This window comes from Ascaphus truei, chromosome 2 (assembly GCF_040206685.1).
Source record: "Ascaphus truei isolate aAscTru1 chromosome 2, aAscTru1.hap1, whole genome shotgun sequence".
In the NCBI taxonomy this organism is placed as follows: Eukaryota; Metazoa; Chordata; class Amphibia; order Anura; family Ascaphidae; genus Ascaphus; species Ascaphus truei.
This window is the reverse complement of record NC_134484.1, coordinates 39827154-39835267: the sequence shown is the minus strand read 5'-3', so window position 1 is coordinate 39835267 and position 8114 is coordinate 39827154.

The window sequence follows — 8114 nt, the reverse complement described above, 5'->3', positions numbered from 1 at the left end:
AGCTCCCGCCACATTCCAAAGAATGATGGATAAAATTTTAAAACCACATGCTCGGTATGCTGCCGCCTACCTGGATGATGTGGTAATCCATAGTGAAGATTGGCAATCCCACCTTCCAAAGGTCCAAGCTGTGCTTGACGCAGTCCGGTCTGCTGGACTAACTGCTAACCCCGCTAAATGCACTATTGGTCTGGAGGAGGCCAAGTATCTGGGATATTCTATTGGTAGAGGTTTACTCAAACCCCAAACACTCAAAGTGGAGGCGATACAAAATTGGCCAAGACCAGTTACAAAAAAACAAGTAAGGACCTTTTTGGGGTTAATTGGGTACTATAGAAGGTTTATCCCAATTTTGCAACTAAGGCAACCCCACTAACTGACCTCACAAAAGCAAGAGGACCGCTAATGGTAAAGTGGTCCCCCGAAACCGAACAGGCCTTTAGAAGCCTGAAAGAAGCTCTCTGTGCCCAACCAGTGTTGGTCACACCTGACTTCTCCAAAGAGTTCGTAGTCCAAACCGACGCATCTGAGGTAGGGCTGGGGGCGGTACTCTCCCAGGAGTCTCAAGGTGAGGAGCACCCCATCCTTTATTTAAGTAGGAAACTAAATCCCCAGGAGAAAAATTACTCCATAGTAGAGAAAGAGTGTCTCGCAATAAAGTGGGCTGTAGAGACGCTCAAATACTACCTGTTGGGGAGAAAATTCCGGTTGGTCACAGATCATGCACCCCTTACCTGGATGTGTCAAAACAGGGAAAAGAATGCTAGAGTGACCAGGTGGTTCCTAAGCCTACAACCCTTTAAATTTTCTGTGGAACACAGGTCAGGGCACAAACATGGCAATGCTGACGGGTTGTCAAGGATGCACTCCCTAATATCCATGGTCGCTCATCCCTCGAGGTCTGAGCTGGGGGGGAGGATATGTGACAGAAACCAGGGGATGGTAATAAATTCCGTATATAGGGCTCCCAGGATACTAGACAGTTTCTATCCTGTTTGGCCTGGGAGTGCAGCCTTATAATACATACACTCCATCCCACAGTTTGGCAAGCGCTGGAACTGAGGGATGAGAGATCCAGACCAGAGTTTGTCTGCTGCCTGATTTCTGTCACCTGTCATGCTAATTAGGAATCAGGTATGAAAGACTGATTTCCTGTTTGCTCTGGGCTCCCCACAAGAGCCAGGAGGCTGGAAGGCTGCTGAACTACAGAGGGGAGAAGCCTCTTCCCCAAACAGGTTCAATCTTTCTGTTCATTTGTGTAAGACTGCAAAAGTACCGTGTTTTGATGTTGGAAGTGGAAAAGCCACTTCCAACCCTGAGTCAGGGATATCTAAGTTAAGTTATCGCTCAGGTGAGCAGCTTTTGTTTTGATCTGTTTTCTGTTGTATGCACTGTGGCAGTCTCAGTGCCTGGGACTGAATAAACCAGGCATAGCCTGTTTAAAGGAACAGTACGTGACGCCTCTTAATTTAACCTACCCTAAAAGACCGTGTTCTAAACAGTCCCGGACAAACGACGGAGCCCCGGAGTAAGCCGTTTGTCACAATATATATATATATATATATATATATATATATATCTTTTATTTTCCTTACATACCCCCATGTATTGTATTGTTATGTTTTGATATTTACTGTTTGTTTTCTCCTCTGTTTATCCTGCAACCATTCCCATATTTGTCTTTATTAAATTTCTTCCTTATTTTATAGTATTTAGGTTTGCGCTTTTTCTTTTTTCTTTATTTAGGGTAGGCATATCTTATTGAGAGCTGCATCCCTTATAGCTCATTTCTCCCCAATCAGTGCATATTTCTAATATACTTTTTCACACTGTAAATTTAATATATCACATTTAATTTATTCACTTTGTGCTAGTCCTAATGCTGATTTGTTTTTTGTGATATATATATATATATACACTGGCGACACACTTTATTCGAGCTCGGCTAGTCCCACGAATTCGGGTATACCCGGGTGTATTGAGGTTTGTTACTGTTTTCTGCCCGAGTGCATTGAGGTATTTTCCAAGCATGGATTGAAGCATTTTATTCCCGCTGGCTGCAATACTGCACAGTATATATATACATACTGCATTACAATTCATGAATTTATGCCATCTGGTAGACACGAGAAGCATTTCAGCCTATTAAATCCTAATCATTATCATTTAACAGATCAGCCGCCCGTCAGCCAGGCATGAACCCAGGCTGGGAAGGCAAACGCAACGAGGCTTGTCAGAGGTGAGGAGCGGCGCATTCCAGGTATCTGCCAGGTACATACTGGGTATTTGCTCGAATAAAGTGTGTCGGTGCAGTATATATATATATATATATATATATATATATATATATATGTAACCCTTCTATGGTACCCCACCCGACATGAGATTGGGGGGTACACTCCTTCTGGTCACTCTGAGTGGTCTTGGTGCTGTGACCTGCTGGTAAACAGGAGGGCTGAGTGCTCTGCGGTGTTGTGGGGAGAGCCCAGGACAGGGACAGGAGGTGTGGGACAGGTTACCTTGTTCTCTCAGGGTGCACAGCGCCTCCAGCCAGCAAGGATCCCCTGGAGTCTCCAGAGGAGAGACCCCCACTGACACTCCATTCTCCATACACAGGAACAGGGACACACACAGCAGCTTCTTTTCTGTGGATCTTTATTCAGGATGGTTGTGCAGAGAGCATACAGCATGATATCACAGCATGGTGTAATCTCTGCCTCCTAGCTTTGAATCATTACATCTCAAAGCTGGATACCGATTGGCTCACACACACACATCAGGGGGTGTCCCAACCCATATCCACCCTTTGGATTAACACATTCAAATGTTGCTTAGGTCTGCCCCTGAATATTGCTACATACTCAGAGCTGAAAAGCAAAACAGACCAACTGGAGGAATTAACCTTTCCACTGCCTGTTCTAACAGGACTGACAGAGGAAAGGCCCAGAAGAATACATAGCTGCCGAAGGCCAGGCTATATATATATGTAGCCCCCTGTAAACAGCACAGGCTATACCTATCTTCCTTCTGCTGTGGTAAGTCCTGTTAAGATCAGGCACCAGTAATCATCCTGGGTTTCCCCCCCTTCATAGCCCTATCCTGAGTGATAGACGCAGGCCTGGACTCTGCTGCAGGCGTGAGCAAGAGGGGAGGTCCTGTTGACATCACAGGGGGCGGGGCTAGCTCTATATTTAGCAGCCAACTCCGGTGCATAGTTCGTTCGAGATTAGTTCGAGAGAGTTGATAGTGATACCAAGAATCTGGAGTTATGCCGGTAGTATGCCGAGCCGCTAATAGGCTATGAGTCCCGAAATCCTGCGGATAGGCCCGAGGATTTGGAGGAGACTACGGTCCCCCCTGCACCGAGTGCAGGAGAGAGAGAAGAGCGGAAAGAGTCAGCGTCTTGAATTAGAGCTGATAGAATTATAGACTTGGTGGACCAATGCCCTCACCCCCTGCCGGGGGTGATGGGGATAATCCAAGACCCACCGCGAGGCTAACCTCGGGGGTGGGCCACGGGGTATTGAAGCCCTAGCCCAGACCATCCTGCCGGCGGAGCGACTTGGAGGGAAGGAGAGGAGGAATTAGCTGGGTGACGGCGAGTGGAGTATAATCCGTCCTGGCTATTGTGTTGCGGCTGTTGGAAGCCACTATCGTTGGGATATTGTTGCTCTGTCAAATAAAGAGACTATTCTTCATCCGTAAAGACTGTGTGTGACTTGAAAAGTACTACCCTGTGACCCAAGGGGTTCTTCTATACCGGTCCTGTCCTATATTCCTGGGAGTATAGAAGATGGAGGCGCTGCACCACTAAGAGATCATGGAGGCTACCACCCTAGAAGCCCGGTCCTGGCTCCCCCACACCATCGTGGGAAGCTCAGGCCCTCCTGTTCCTCACAGGTACGCAGAACACCGCATGTAATCTGCCCCCATGCACCCTAGACATCACCGTAGAGTCTGGGGGAGGGGGGGAAGCATGGTTACATTTGGAGGCGCTGCTGAGATATATGTGTCAGAACAGGACCGGCTTATAGCAAGGCGGAACAGGCAGAGTGAGATGCACTTTCCATGCACTTGTTGGAGAAGGATGGGCGCAATTGCATATGCCGAGGGTAGTCAGGAGGAGCGTAGACTCTCGCACAGTGCGCCTTGGGCACCCATAGGAGGTGGCGTAGGAAGGGTGGATAGTTAGAGCTGACAAGTCCCTTGAGGCAGGTAGCGTGAGGCAACTGGGGGGGTCAGCCTGTTAACCAGTCCAGGGACCATGGCCCAGGGCCCGTGCTATGAGTGGCCAAAAGCAGGAGATGCCCATACCTAGAAAACAGGTACCATAGCTATCACCCACACACACGCACCACAGAACACTTGCATGGTAACATCGAGTATAGTGCATGGAGGAGAGGAGTTCCACTGAGCCTGGGGTACAAGCCACCTAAAGTTAGTGAGAACAGAATGCAGAGCACACAGTCGACAGTCCGTCAGTGTATTTTAGGTACGAGATACCCGTTAGACATTAAGGATAGGGCACATGGACATTTGGAGGACTCGTCCATCAACACATGCGCTCCGCGGAGCGAGGACAGTGATCTAAAATGGCGGTTCCCGCCAAGCCTGGAGCTGGCACGTGCATTGTGCACAGAGACAATCAGGAGAATGTGGCGGGACATGTGTAACAATTTGGCGCCAAACCCGGATCCTTGGCCGGGGGAGCGGAGTGGCGCGAATGCCGAAAGCCCACCCACCTGTGTCGTGAATGGTCAAAAAGCTCGGCCACGTCACGCTGTCAAGAAAAAGATCCCGCCTCTGGATTCCACCAGAGGGAGGGGGCCCAAGGAGAGCCAATCAAGAGAGTCCTCCCCCGCGAAGGGAGGGACCGGAAGCCTGAGCGAAGAGCATCACTTTTGTCTGGCATTCGAGGAGCAAGGAGCTGGAACACTGAACTGTCTTCACTCTGAGCGAACCATGTCCGAGATGAGTACTTCCATTCACCAAGTACCAGGAGGCCTACTGGTAGTGGAGGTGGCGGAGCACGAATACGTTCGGTGTTTGTGTGTACACTGCGGGATACCGGGCGCGGTACCAAGCACCAAGGCCCGATGCCCTAAATGTGGCATGTTTTACCTTTGGCCAACCGAGCCGCGGGATTTGTTCGGAACCCCGCGGGGTGCCTCTCCGGGAACTTTGACGGAGGTGGCGGAAGACAAAGAAAAGACTGCCCTGGGTCCCCGTTATACCATATCGGGAGGAACCAAGGCTCAGCTAGCTATTGAACTAAGCAAGCTGGCAACCAAGACAAGCGCGACCGCAGTGGAGGTGCACAAGCGAGAACATTTTGTACCTATGTCCACTGGTTGTATCGCTGAAGAACCAGGTGACTCCCCAGCGGAGGAACCGATCATGATTTCTTCGGAGGAAGAGATTGGTGTTACATCGGTGGCGATGCGCCTACCGGCGAACCACCCCAAAGGCATCAAAAGAGAGCAGACAAGTCCGGAGACCATCCGACGGCGAGCGCTGGTGCGGCCGGAGGCCCGTACGAGTCCCACCACCATGGTGACTCCCAGTGCAACGGAGACGGAGACCGAGACGATCCTAGAGGAGCCCGATGTCATCAAAAAGCAGCGGAGTGGTAAGGAGACCCCACCACCCCCTTACTCTCGCCAGGCACAGACCGCACTCACGGTGAACGAGAAAGAGAGGCTTGAGGCCTACTTGTTCGATTGTGTGCCGGAGGTGCCACCGCCGCCCCTGCCGGTCCTCGATGCATCACCGGTGCGTGACCCCGGGGAGGATGGAGATTCTGCAGGCGATTCGGACAACATCGGTTCCGGTTCCACCGTAACGCGAAGTCTGAGAGGGATGTTCTGCCCTCAACACATAGCCTCTGTCATTGCCCGGGCTAAGCTACAGAATCAAAGCCCCTCCCGAGAGACCCGAAGTATGAGGGGGAGTGCCTCTAAGAAAAAGTTCATTGGGCGGGGTGTCACCCGTTTGCTGGACAATGCCCTGGACGTTCCCCCAGCCCCGGCCCCTAGCCCCCCTGCCCCGGCCACTGCCCCTGCCCTGTCATGAGTGGTGCCACCGGGACATACCAGGGATAAATTATGTAACAACCCCAAATACTCTAAGGACTTGCGGGACTGGGAATTGAGTGAAGAAGGATCTGAGGGGGAGATACCGTATTCAAGTGTTATTCCTGTACCTAACCCTGTGTCATTTTCTCCTGCAGCTAGAGGGAGGGACCGTGGGTCTCACTCCCCAGTAGAGACTGGGTCTACTAGTAAAGTGGTGCACCAAATGAACCCCACTAGGTATTATAATGCCAAGGGAAGGAGAGATTGCTCGCGATCTACTGATGCGGGTACGTCCAGTGTATCATCACAGGTAGAGTCTGATGTAGAACGCACTAGTCAGGCCACAGAGTACGAACACCGCGACAAATGGTGGGCGCCGTTGTTCACCGGCTACCACGAACGGATGGACTGTACGCGGTTCTTGTTAATTAAGAACGATGTGGTAGATCATTGGTGGGTGGCTGGTTCTTTCACTCCGAAGGAGGTGGAGGATGAGTTAGATCACCGGTATAGGGAGATAGAACAGAAACGTATTGTACCTCAAGGCCCCAGTATATTGTATGACGAGGTAGCTCCAGAAGAGCCTGTATTTTGGGTACTGCCGAGCAGGGCAGGGCACCGCACACTTACCAAGCTAAGTCGAGCTGACCGGGCCATAGTCGCTAGATACCGGCAGTCACACGGGTATGTGTATCCCTATGTGCCGGAGCCCATCATGAGAGAGATTGAAGAGAACTGAGACAGTTGGCTTAGGGAGGCAGTCCAGGAGTACCTTCAGACCAAGTTCGGTCAGGCAGGGTATCACAATGAGGATAAGATTAGTGAGCTAGTACGCATATGGAGCATCGGTAGGTGTATTTACATGCACGGTGTTACATACAGGCCTGAGCATGGGCCGGTCCAGTCGTTCGCTGTGACCGTCACTGATCATAATGGACGACGGGTAAGGAAGCCTGATCCAAGGCACTATCTGTAGGGTTCTCCGTGTTGGGAGTACCCGGGTGTACTTGTATTGAACAACCTCATTATGCATGTATTATGATAATGTTATGTGTGCTGTTTCTCAGGTGGTTCGCCGCAGGATGGTTCTGCTAAAGATAGGTCCAAGTGGGGACCATTGGATTCCACCATAGGGAGAGTGTAGCCCCCTGTAAACAGCACAGGCTATACCTATCTTCCTTCTGCTGTGGTAAGTCCTGTTAAGATCAGGCACCAGTAATCATCCTGGGTTTTCCCCCCTTCATAGCCCTATCCTGAGTGATAGACGCAGGCCTGGACTCTGCTGCAGGCGTGAGCAAGAGGGGAGGTCCTGTTGACATCACAAGGGCGGGGCTAGCTCTATATTTAACAGCCAACTCCGGTGCGTAGTTCGTTCGAGATTAGTTTGAGAGAGTTGATAGTGATACCAAGAATCTGGAGTTATGCCGGTAGTATGCCGAGCCGCTAATAGGCTACGAGTCCCGAAATCCTGCGGATAGGCCCGAGGATTTGGAGGAGACTACGGTACCCTCTGCGCCGAGTGCAGGAGAGAGAGAAGAGCGGAAAGAGTCAGCGTCTTGTATTAGAGCTGATAGAATTATAGACTTGGTGGACCAATGCCCTCACCCCCCTGCCGGGGGTGATGGGGATAATCCAAGACCCACCGCGAGGCTAACCTCGTGGGTGGGCCACGGGGTATTGAAGCCTAGCCCAGACCATCCTGCTGGCGGAGCGACTTGGAGGGAAAGAGAGGAGGAATTAGCTGGGTGACGGCGAGTGGAGTATAATCCGTCCTGGCTATTGTGTTGCGGCTGTTGGAAGCCACTATCGTTGGGATATTGTTGCTCTGTCAAATAAAGAGACTATTCTTCATCCGTAAAGACTGTGTGTGACTTGAAAAGTACTACCCTGGGACCCAAGGGGTTCTTCTATACCGGTCCTTTCCCATATTCCTGGGAGTATAGAAGATGGAAGCGCTGCACCACTAAGAGATCATGGAGGCTACCACCCTAGAAGCCCGGTCCTGGCTCCCCCACACCATCGCGGGTAGCTCAGGCCCTC